The sequence below is a fragment of the Mastigoproctus giganteus genome, chromosome 8 (genome assembly GCF_048544385.1).
Source record: "Mastigoproctus giganteus isolate SK-2022 chromosome 8, ASM4854438v1, whole genome shotgun sequence".
Lineage (NCBI taxonomy): Eukaryota > Metazoa > Arthropoda > Arachnida > Uropygi > Thelyphonidae > Mastigoproctus > Mastigoproctus giganteus.
The window spans coordinates 91,034,008-91,047,267 of record NC_143582.1 but is presented as its reverse complement, the minus strand read 5'-3'; the positions used below and the strand labels follow the sequence as shown (position 1 = coordinate 91,047,267).

Below are 13,260 nucleotides of genomic sequence, written 5' to 3'. Positions count from 1 at the left end.
CAATAAATTTCCAAAATGGAAGTGGAAGATTTAAAAAGTGTTAGTAAAATAAATTTGCATGTAACAGTTTTCAACATATCTAGGAGTAATGACATAAGTATGTGGATCTGATCTAACATTTAAAAGAAACAAGCAAATCGCATTAATCAAGCCAGAAGAAAGAAACATGAACAGACTTTCTTGGCCTGTTTAGGATTGCTTTTACAAAAAGTTTACCAGTTCTTTTACATAAGTTCAATTTTCCCTCTACCAAAACTCTGGATCATGAACTTTTGGATTAAACATGTCCGTCCACTCGCTAGTGATTGCTTTTTATACTTTTCAATTTGGTAACTCTGAAAAAGTATTCATACTGCTTTTGTCACCACTTCTACCCTCTTCTTTAAACAGACTTGTCAAAGGTGGCCACTGTTCTACCAGTCTAATTACACATTTAACCAAAGATCACTTTCAATTTTTTTTATGTCAGTGGCATGCACCAGTTGAAACCATACTGCTTTTGTCACCACTTCTACCCTCTTCTTTAAACAGACTTGTCAAAGGTGGCCACTGTTCTACCAGTCTAATTACACATTTAACCAAAGATCACTTTCAATTTTTTTTTATGTCAGTGGCATGCACCAGTTGAAACTTAATTGTTTAAATCTATTTAAACAATTACGTTTCAACTTTCCTTTTAGCACTTCTTTTGTAGATAGTAGTAAATTTCCACAAATATTCATCTATTTTCACAGGAAAGTACGCAGTTCTTCCTACCACACAAATTAATCAGATGATAAGATGATTAATTAGATGAAATTAATCACAATCTCTTCTTTTCATACCTTTGTTACTTCAGTTTTTAGGTATACTATAACAGAGCATTATCAACACTAACTGCCAAGCAGTTTTTTGAAGAAAAACTGCATGCTTTCAGATTGCTCAGAAGACCTGGCACAGCATTGGGCCAGGTCTTCTGAACATTTGACTATACACCATCTGATGCTTTAGCAGATATCACAATTTCTGGGCCACAGCTGATTAAAGGCATTAATACAAAGGGTACTACGAAAGTTTTGCAATATGACGCAACAATGAATCACAGGAAGCTGCTTGTTGCTGCATGTTGAGACATGTTCATACGTGCATAGTAGCCGCCGCGCCAAGTCGATGGGCTCAGTTATTCATTAGTAGTGAGAGTGTAAAGTGCTTGCGATGGCATCGTGGTCACGAAATGAGATAAGGACAGTTTTGCGGTATAATTTCGTGCGTGGTTTAACCATAGACCAGTGCTTAGAAGAAATGACTCTTGCACTAGATGATGATTGTCCACATCGTACAACGATATTCAGGTGGTATAGAGAATTCCAAAGGGGAAATTTCACTCTGGAAGATTCTGAGAGGCGGGAAGGCCACGAATGTCAGTTACGCAGGAAAACGTTACTGCTGTGAGGAAAATGCTTGACGAAAACAGGCGAGTGACCTACCAACAGATAGAGGATACTTTGGGCCTAAATGCACCAGCAATTCGTTCGATTCTGCAAGATCATTTGCACGTGAAGAAACTTTGTTCTCCTGGGTGCCGCATCAACTGACTGAAGAGCAGATGACACGACGTGTGACTTGGTGCCGGGAGATGTTAAAAAAGTTTGATAAGGGACAATCTCGGTATGTGAACAACATCGTGACAGGTGACGAGACTTGGCTGTACTATTACGATCTGCCGACCAAGGCTCAAAACAAAGTTTGGGTCTTTGGTGATGACGACACACCCGTAATTGTCAGAAAATCCCGATCTGTAAAGAAGAAAATGATAGCTGTATTTTTCAAATCGAGTGGAATTGTGGAACGTGTCGTTTTGGACACGCAGAAGACAGTCACAGCTAAGTGGTATACTGAACAATGCCTGCCTAAAGTCATTGGATCTATGAAGAACCTGCGGCCAAAGTCAAGAATGGACACCTGGTACCTCCATCACGATAATGCTGCAGCTCACCGCGCCAAAGCCTGCACCGAATATTTGACCACGACAGGACTGAAACTTCTCGAGCACCCTCCCTACAGTCCAGACCTTGCTCCCTGCGACTTTGCACTGTTCCCGCATGTGAAAATGAAGCTAAAAGGGAGGCGGTTTTCCAGTGATGAGGACCTTCTATGGGCTTGGGACAACGAGTGTGCTTTACTCCCTAGTGAAACTTGGCAGAACTGGTTTAAAGATTGGTTTCGGAGGATGGAGAGGTGTATTGAATGTAGAGGAAATTACTTTGAAAAAATTAAATAAACAAAGCTGTATTGCAAAACTTTCCTAGTACCCTTTGTATGCTATCGCTGACTGCTACTTCTGAAGCCTATGGGGTTCCACAATTTATAATAAGATACCCAAGACCATTTATCTCAGAATCACCACTGAATATTTCAAATGCAGTCCTCTACCAGAACTCATTAAAAGAAATATCACTTGAAAATCTTAGAGCATAGCCATGTTCTTATGTTCCAATTCAGTGTTTGATCTCAAGGAACTATTACATTATATTATCTACTCTCACTTAAAGGCCTATTGTCCGCCTACTTCTGTGTTGGACTTCTCAGATGGTCACACTGGTTATCCAGAATTAGAATTATGAAGAATTGAGACCAAGAATTATCACATAAACTGCCTTTATTGTTTATTATAGGAGCCTAGCTGTTGTTGCACACTGCTGCCTTCATATTACTATTATACAAGCTGAAGACTTAGCCTTACAAATTTAGTCAGCTTCTAATGTAAACATTTTAACCCAAGCTGGGCACACACAATCAATGAGACCCCAGACAATATTTCAGTAATTCAAGCTCTTCATCAACACAACCAGAAAACCTTAATAGCTGTTTTTCAAAATGTTTTCTTTGATTTCTCCACTGAAAATTTCTGTTAAACCTAATTATATGCCTATGTTGTGTGGCAGGTAGAATTACTGATAGAGATCTGGATTTACTAACATGCACTTTCCTCATCAGTAATACTCCCTGGCTTTATGACATTGAAGCATCATCTGGAATCAAACTGTTGACATGTGCACTTCACATTTTATTTCTTTATGTATTTATTTTTTTTTTATGAAAACTCCAAACATGAGGTATTAGAACCTATAGTACTTAGTACTGTGCATGGGTTGCAGATTGAAAAGCTGATAGAAGATATTTGTTGACAATACACTTAAACTTCTGTAGATTGTAATTTTCAGGAAATACGTATGACAGTTGTTCCAGAAAACAGCAGTTGACTGAATAAATGAGGTAGAAGAAAAGTTGGTTCTGTGAGTTTGAAGTTGGACAATAAAAGGACATTGGCTGGTTGCAGCATGTGTTGTTCTGCTTTGAAAGAGAAAGCAGGAATTATAGAAGACAATTCAGAAGAACAGTGCCCATGGAAGTAGCATACAGCAGAAACAGGACATCTATTAGACAGTGTGGAGAAGCTCTATTAGGGATGAGTCATTACTTAACCTAACTGGCTTCTTCTGAATTGAATCTAGAAGCCTGAGAGAGGTTTTGGGGGCACCACCCCACATGTGGGAACAATAAATCCATGGTAGGATGGATTTGTGATTTGCACAGAGTGAGCAGCTGTTTGGAAGAAAAATAATGCTTAGAGCAAAAGAGAAAACCCAGTTTTTTAGATGCAGAGGAAATAATAGTTGTAATGTGCTAATAATGCTAGGAGAGATTAGAAGTCAGGTTAACACGCAATAGAAATATATGATCTTGCCTAGAAATCGGAGTGTCATCGAAGATAAGCATAGGAGCAGAAAAATCATTTTTGTGAGATACAGTAATACCCCGAAGTTACGCGATAGGTGGGTCCGACGAAAATCGCGTAAGTCAAATTCGCGTAAGTCGGGGTACAACTTTGCATATAAATACATATAAATTTTGCTTAATTGGGACCAAGGACTAACAAAAACACTAGTTTAGAAGAAAAATATTAATAAAATTGCAGTTCTTTATACATATTAATACAAAATATGTATTAAAAAAACAAATGACTTACGTAAAAAAGTTATTTCGATGTCGATGGCTTCATAAAATCTAACAAATTCGTCTGACGACACAGCGCCTTCTTTTTTTCACGCAGAATTTCTTCGTAGCAAGCTAATAATTTTTTTATTCCTTGCTTTGTAGCTATAACGCGTTCTTCGTTGGAGTCTGTTTTCTAAAATTTTTAAGCCCTTTACAATTGAGCCCTTTTCAATTTTCAACCTGTCAAGTTTGCAATTGTCATGTGCTTTTCGCCGTTGCTTCATTTAGGCCTGTAGCACGTGCAATATCACGTGGTCTTTCATTTCGCTCAAAGCGTTTCACAATTTCATATTTTTTCTCTATCGACAGAGGCGGACTAGCCATAAGCCTTACCGGGGAAACCCCGGTGGGCCAGTGGGATTTTGGCCATAAACCATAGTATGAGGCCACTATAAATTTTCCCGGGTAAGAATTTTTGATCCAGTCCGCCTCTGTTTATCGATAATTGCTTTTCTTTTTCTTTCTGAATCTGCAGTGTCTTCACCAGGACGCTTCCTTTTCACACCTTTTAATTAAGTATTTTACTCATTTTTAGGGAATAAAGCACAATTACAAAACGAGGAGGCACGCTTGATACGCATAAACAAAGCTGCGCGCATGTAGCAACTGAATAAACAACACCATAAAGGCAGAGATACACTATTAACACCTCACATTTCTAGGGGTTACTACCATAAAACAATAAAAATCCAGTTGCGTTTCTGCTAGTGAAATCTGTTATAAACTGGTAGTAAACTCGATCTAATTGCATTTGCGATTATACCAATAGCTGGAATTGTGTTGGTTTTTACGTTATTATGGTGAAATGAGTTTCCCCTTCACTGATATAAAAAACATAAAAGCAGCAAAGTTGAATTTTGTTCATCTTTCGCTCTCATTCTCCGCCGTCGCACCGTATATCGATAACATATGAAAAACGACCTTGAAGATAGTGGGCGGCAGCGTTGCCAAACGAAAAAAATCAAGAACCGCGTAACTCCGAGTTCGCGTAAGTCGGGGTAGCGTAAGTCGGGGTATTACTGTATAAGACAAGACTCAATTTTTGGAAAGATTGAAATCAACTAAGTTATCTTTGACCCACTGGAGAATTACCTGGAGATCAGAATTTAAGGAACTGGTAGTGGATATTCGAGAAGATGATTTTATGCAGTGGGCACTCCTGCTATTCACAAGCTGGCATATAATTTTACGTGTTAATTGAAGCATGTGGGATTTTTCAATTTACATTTTGCTCACTAACAGGTCGACGGAGAGTTTCAATTTTAAAAATAATTTTAAAATATTTTAATATAAAACATGGATTTTTTAGTGTTGCTTGCAGAAAAGATTGAAAATAAAGGTGACATCAAAAAGTGTACAATTTCGAATTACTTACTGCTGATTTTTTAACAGGAACTTTTCATGACTGCAGATGGGTTAAACATTCTAACTACAGTCATGAAAAGTTCCTGTTAAAAAATCAGCAGAAAGTAATTAAGGATCTATTCCAGAGCCTGCTTAAAACAAAATCTCTATTGAATATTTGATGTCTACAGCATTTCTATGAATTATACTGATTTATACGGTATAATTCTTATTGAATTTTTATTCACAACTGACAACAGAAATTGTTCATTCATGTCAATCTGTCATTCTTGTTTCAATTTTTCTAACTAAACTAACACCTTCTGTAATATAAAATATACTAACTGTAATAATCCCTGATGGGGAGAATGCTGAATATCTCGATGTGAGCTTCCTCCATGCCAGTAATTTTTGTATTATGGCCATATACCTTGCTTTAGAAGGAGCTTAGCCTACTTATGTACTTCACTATATGTATATCTTTGCAATAAAGATTTATTTATTTATTTACCTGGAGTATTAAGAACAAATGGTATATTGCCGTTTGTTCTTAATACTCTACTGAAAACTGTCTAATGAATGTTCAAAATACATACATATTTTGCTGTAGGAAGTACATTTTTTATATTTCATTTTGTGCAAAAAACTTACATGGCAGAGAAATATAAATTACAGATTTGGAATCACCACCTAAAAATTGTACAAGTTCACCTACTAAATATTAAAAAAAAAAAAAAAAAAAAATGTATATCAATGTAATTGGAAGTAAAGATTGCCACTCTTTTCTTAGGAATTAGTATTCATTGCAAAATTCCATGCAGAAGAAGAAACACTAATGGAAGTCTAAAAAGACAATGCAAAACACAAGTTAAATACTATGGCATTAGTGCAAGAGTTAAGATACAGTAATAACCTGACTTTCCCTTCAGATGAAGGATCAACAGAACGTACAGAAGAGGAAGTGTGGATTATTAAAATTTGCTGCCTAGAGCATTGTTTGTAATAGCATTCAGTTTATCAGCTACCTGAGCACGATCATAAATAGTCAACCCATCTATGTTAAGTGGTCCAATCTGATTCATCCCTTTCCTTCTAGAGTTTACATAAGTAAATAACTCTTTGCTGTTTTTCTTTGCATCCTTTGCCAAAGGTTTCTCGTAATCTGCCTTTGCCTGCCTAACCTCCTTTGTGACTTGATTACACATGGGATTGGCATTCCATCCTTTTTCATTTAGTAGCAGTGCAGCTAGCTATATAATAAGAAGTTACACCACAACATTAAGAATAGGACCAGGATTCCTACATATCTAACTTTAGAGACACGGAGATCTCCTGTTTAGATATCCTCTGATTTTTTGTGCCCAATAATACAGGTAGTTCTAGACTTTGAGTTAATGTGTTCCTAGCACGCACTTGTAAAGTAGGAATTTATTTGCCATAGACAATGTTAAAAATAGGGGTTACGTTATCAACAATGAAATTTGTTAGCTAATTAGTTTATGTTTAAACAACGATTGATTTATCAAAAGGAATTAAAATGTAGCCTGTAAAATCAAGCAAATTATAATAGAGAAATTATTTAAGACCTACAAATATTAAAGAATGTTTATTCATCATCATCGTCGAGTAAATGCACACTCGTTGATCACTCATTATTGGCTTGGCACTCGTTTGTTTGTTTCACAAGGAGTCGTCTTCTTCAGAAATGTTTCAAGAGGCGTTTGTTTCCAAGATAATCTTCTCTTTTAATTATAAATTTCACGATTGCATGCATAAGCATTTTTTAACGGCACACACAAATTGCAACTAACATGATTCGCATGGAGTAACAAGTTTACGAAGCTTAAAAAAAAAAAGGAATGAAGAGAAGATTCTGAAAGTTTATTTGTTTTTTATACGATTGAAGATTTCAGTAAAGGGGAAACACATTTCACCATAATAACGTAAAAAACCGCACAATTCCAGTTATTGGTATTTTCACAAATGCAAGAAGATAGAGTTTACTACCAGTTTATAATTGCTTGCTTAAAAAAAAACAACAGAAAAGAAAAGAAAAGACCAACAAACCGGAAAGTGCAAATTATTTTTGTTTTATGGTCGTGACCTCCAGAAATGTGCTTTAGAAAAATATCACAAAAGCATTTAAAATTGATTCTTATAACGGAACATAGGATAACGATGAAAGTGTAGTGCATTTTAATGATTTGAATTGGTAACTAATACAATTTACAAACCATGCTCATGACTTTTTATATGGCCTTAAGGTCACGCTCATGACCTTAAAAATGACATTTAAGAGAGATAAATAGTTTAGTTATACAGCAAAAATTACAACTTCCAAGATCTTGAAACAAATTACCAAAAAACAATGTGTTATCGGGTCACATTACGATATTTTAACAATACGATGGTGTCTCTGGAACTGATTAATATCATAATGCGGGGTACACTGCATTGTATAGCACGTGGTTTGGAATGCGGTATTTATGAATGTTTAACATTCGTTTTTTGCAATTAATGTTTCATATTTTCAATTTTGTTGATACTTGGGGAAAAAAACTCATAAACCCGGGAACTCATAAAGCAAGAACTGCCTGTATTTCAAATAATTGCAAATAAGAATACACAAACTGAACCACATGAAATATTTTTTAGAAACTTAACTGTACAAACAGTCAACCAATTTATTTCTGTAATCAGTTTTGAATCCTATCAAGCCTATAGAACAATACAGGATAAAAAAAAATAAAAATACTACATAAAATTCTAATTTTAAATGTGCTCAACACCATAATAAATGCTACAATGCTGCCAAGCAACAAGTGCTGACAAACAAAGTTCAGAGGAACTCATTTTGGAGATATTAATTTCCAAGGATAACATAATAGAAGGCCATTATTGGATTACTATTGGGGGGGGGGGATAAAAACCTACAAATCAACAGGACCGGTTCTTGGGAATTTTTCATGCGCTGGCTACTTGGATCACAGTATGCAACTTCCTATGATACTCTGGTAGTTTTCTTTACAAATTTCTTTAGTAATAAGTTTCTGCAACAAACTTCCATTCCAGTTTTTGTAGAAAACTCAGTAGAATGGGGGAACAAGAATTTATCCCTTCTTCAGAATGAATTATATTAATGATAACAAAGCATCTGTAATACACAGTACATAACTCATTTACATTGTGATGCTTAAATGTTGTAAATTCTTAAACCACTAATTAAAGTAAATAATGGCACCAAGAACTAATAACATAGTTATGTATATTATTAACGATAACAGAATCAGAGGAGAACAGAATATAAACAAGAATCATATTCCTGTTCTGCTGATCTATTAGAAATGCTATAAGATTATTAGTAGACTCTTAGATAATTCCTTTGAAACAGAGAAGTGTAAATGTCTTGCCATTCATAAGTGAGAAGGTAAGGTGGTGAAAAGTAACCACAAACTGGTTACTTTTCACCACCTCATGAACATCATGATAAGAATGAAATTCTAAAGTTATCACAGCAGGGGTTTTTAATGGGAATATCTTGCCTAATGAACCTAGTTACTATGTCAAAGCATTTAGATGTAAGAAACAATTTTAGTACAGCTTTTGAATTGGTCCACAAGAGAGGCTACTGGATTATGCTGGAATTACAGGGAATATACCTAAGTGGATCAGTTTGTTATTTGTTTGTTATTTGGTTTTTAGGAGCATTAGCAACTAAGGCCATATTGCTCCGGGATATGCGGTGGTCATTCCCTGACCTTTCCGCATCCTCCGTATTTGGTGGTGACGGGCTCGAACCCCGGTCTAATCAAGAAGCGTGTGCTACGCACTGTTGCTCCTTCCCACCTGGCTACGGAGGCGCCAAGTGGATCAGTGGCTGGGTGAGTGAAAGGAGATAGAGTGTTAAGAACTATAGATGGAAAGATGGCAACTGAAGTTTAATCCAGCTAAATATAAGTTTTTTTTTTTTTTTTTTTCATTTGGGGAAAAGAAATCTGGAAGAGGGGGAAGTTTACAGACAATGGGATTTGGAATTAAAGGTGGTTTCGGATGAGAAAGACAATGGTAATAACAGAAGTGGAGATGACTGGTGGCAAGGAAGACTTGGGGGGGGGGGTGTATTGTCAATGGCCTAAAAGGTGCTGTTATTCTTCTTTATAAAGTGATAAGACCACATTTGGAATAATGTATTCAGGTGCTAATGGTTGTCTTTGTCTCCATAAGAATTTTAGAGGTTCATGCATGGAGGGCCTGGACACTAGACACCTCAGAAGACCTAATCACCTTGATAAGGTCACCACTAGATGACCTGATCAAGGTATTTAAGGCCCATAAAGGAATAAGCAGAATGTATGAGAGAGCAGTATTTCTGCATTGGCAAATGAAATTAGAATGGAGGAAAAGGGCACAAAAAAGTTTTGGGAAGCAGTAGAATAGATCATGAAATGAGTCCAACAAAGTTCAAGAGTTTATTTTATTTATTTTCTTTTGATAAATGCACAATAAATAAACTTCCCTATTATTCAGCTGATCAATACTAATTTGTTTGTTTGTTTGTTGTTTGTTATTTGGTTTTTAGGAGCATTAGTAACTAAGGCCATATTGCTCCAGGATATGCGGTGGTCATTCCCTGACCTTTCCGCATCCTCCGTATTCGGTGGTGACGGGCTCAAACACCGGTCTAATCAAGAAGAGTGTGCTACGCACTGCTGCTCCTTCCCACCTGGCTACGGAGGCGCCTTGATCAATACTAATACTAATTGCAATAGATTATCTGGATTTATGTAAACATAGCCCTACTGATACAGTTAAGTTAAACCTTTGTGACTATTAAGAATACAATACTGTTGACCTACACACAATAAATGGAGCTAAGGCTGCCTTGAGATCACCTATGATCGGGGTGCATGAGGGTGTCTTTTCTTGAGATTGCATATGAACTCTCCATTAGTGTTGGAATGGTTGATTCTCATGGGTACAAGTCTGTTTCAGCAAGGAGGTGTTTTTACTTATACTGGAGTGGTTGTTAGTGTCAGAGCTCTTGGTATGCTGTAAAGTTGATTTGTAAGACTTTAATAACACAGTTAAGTCGGATCAAAATCTACTCCTTGCTATATACCAATAGTTGTAGCTGAGAAGCATTTTATAAATAATGCTTCTTAAAGTCCATTTTTGAAAAAAAATTAAACAGAAGTGAAGCTTGGATGAAATTCAACGAACCTCTGCAATGAAAAGAATGAGCTGCCATTGCAGATTTCTTTATCCTGACATAAATCTTTAATAAGCAGTTAGTGGGTGTGAGGGAGCATCTTTCTTGAGCAGGGAATATAGTGCATTTGGTCCAGCAAGTGCCACCTCAGGTTTTTTTTGATTTTATTATACAGGAACTCCCCAACTTATGGAAGGGTTGCATTCCACGGAATGCTACGTAAGTCAGAATTTCCCCCATGCTTATGCAGCACTCGCAACTGTGCTCGCTGAATTGATTGAATCAAAAAAGAAATGTTCGATGAACATGTGAATAGAATTATTTATTGTATTTATTCAATTTTTTATCACATGCGCTAGTAAAATTACAAAAGTGTCAATTTAGAAAAATTTCAAAATTATAAAATTACAAAAAAGGAGAAGACACAAGCATAATGTCAGCAAGTTTTACCTCTCGAGCATCGTGACCAGAATCGGCCTTCAGCTGATAAGTACAAAGCTGTGGAAGTTGAGGCCTATGGAGATTTAGAAGGGGCAAGCTGCTTGTTGTTGTTATTTGGTTTTTAGGAGCATTAGCAACTAAGGCCATATTGCTCCGGGATATGCGGTGGTCATTCCCTGACCTTTCCGCATTCTCCGTATTTGGTGGTGACGGGCTCGAACCCCGGTCTATCAAGAAGCGTGTGCTATGCACTGCTGCTCCTTCCCACCTGGCTACGGAGGCGCCTGGGCAAGCTGCTCAACCTTACGAAAGAACATATTAATGGATAACTGGACAGTGGCTTTTTTTTATTTTCATCATAGATTTCTTTGTAGCAAGCAAGCATATCATTCACCCCCTCTTTTAACTTTTAAGAATAGTTCGCTGTCAGGATCCATCTTCTCAAACCTTGCCATTGCCATCTCTGGTGATGAAGCATCTTGGCTCCTCATTTGGTTCATCTTGAGCTTCGTCAGCATTTTCTCTTTCACTATCACTGCCTGCAAGTCAATAAGTTCTTCGTTAGATAATTCCTTCTCTTCTTCCTCTTATCAACTCCTCCACGTCTTTGGCAACAACCTCCAACTGAAGTAGCTCTGCAACCTTTACAATCTTATCTGTAACCTCTTCATATGATTCGTCTTTTTCAAATCCTTTGAGGCCTTTTATGTGCTGTGGCCATATTTTCTTCCATGCTCCATTTAAACAACTTTTAGTAATTTCTACCCAGGCCTTATTAATGTTTAAGATGCCGTGGTAAATACTGTAAGATTTCCAAAAGTCTCTTAACATAAAATTTTTCTTATCCTCTACTGCAGACAATGCCTGAGCAAATGTTGTGCATAAATAGTATGCTTTGAAATTTGAAAACCTTGATCCATAGGTTGGATGAGTTAAGTCGTGTTTGGCAGTAGAAATATGACTCGCACATTCAAATTGAAATCATCTAGATGCATAGGACATCCAAAAGCATTATCTAATAGAAGCAAAATCTTGAAAGGAACGTCACTGTCTTTACAATATTTTTCAACCTCTGGAATAAAGCAGCACTTAAACCAATCCTCAAAAAGAGATATTGTTATACATGCTCTCTGGTTTGATCAGAAATGAACGGGTAGAGTGGCTTTATTAATGTCCTTAAATGCACGAGGATTTCCAGAATGGTACACAAGCAGTGGTTTTAATATGTAATCTCCTGATGAATTAGCCCCAAGCAAGAAACAGAGCCAGCCCTATCTTTTGACGCCTTCAAACCTGGTGTTGTATTTTCCTCTTTGGCAATGTACGTTCGATCAGGCATTTTTTTCCAATACAGAGCAGTCTCGTCAACGTTAAAAATTTGTTGCATTGAATAGCCACCTTCATCAATAATTTTTTACAACACGTTACAAAATTTCTCTGCAGCAGCAGAATCAGCACTGGCGACTTCACCGCATATTTTAATGTTTTGGAATCCTTTGGAATCATTTTGACTATACCTCTATTTATTCCTATGGGATGCAAAATATGTTTCCCGATTTTTTAAAGTTTGCATCGGCCAGCAAAAACTTATGTAAAGTCAAATTTCCATAAGTCGAGTATTGCGTAAGTCGGGGAGTTCCTGTATGTTATTTTATTTTATATTTTATTATGATTTTATTTAAATTTGATTTCTAGAGTACCTTTGACAATCAGGAAGCAGAACTTAACCATGCCAAGTATAACATTAATCAATGCATTAATTTGCCGCATTTAATTTCATAGTATAAGTAGTATTATAACAGTTTATAAAAAATCTTCGATATGTTCTTGTATTCTAGTATACAGAATCTCCTGCATGATTCTTCCAGGTACACAAGTTTTAGTCACACACTATATGGCGTGTGACTACAGTTTGTGTATATAGTTACACACTACATGGTTTTTGCTGGTTTGGTTCCAACATAAAGAGTTGCATTCTCTCATTCTCTGGAAGTCATGGCTATAGCATTACTGGTCAGATGGTTACTGCTGCTTATGTTTCTAGCAGATTGGTTGCCAGACCTGAGAAGAATATTCATTACACCACCTTTCAAGACTTTGTCTGGAATGAATTTTTATTTTATACTGAGACTCTTACTAGATTTTTCTAGTAAGAATCTGCAAGTATTTTTACTAGGATCTTTTGAAAAAAGCATGTATCAAAAATGAAGTTGCGCTCGTGTAATTTG

General features: G+C 36.5%; 1 protein-coding gene across 4 annotated transcripts in view; it reads right to left on the bottom strand.

Moving 5' to 3' along the window:
- LOC150081714 (protein strawberry notch homolog 1-like) overlaps positions 1-13,260 on the bottom strand; it is a 374,252-nt gene that overhangs the window by 249,449 nt on the left and 111,543 nt on the right. The window lies entirely within an intron of this gene.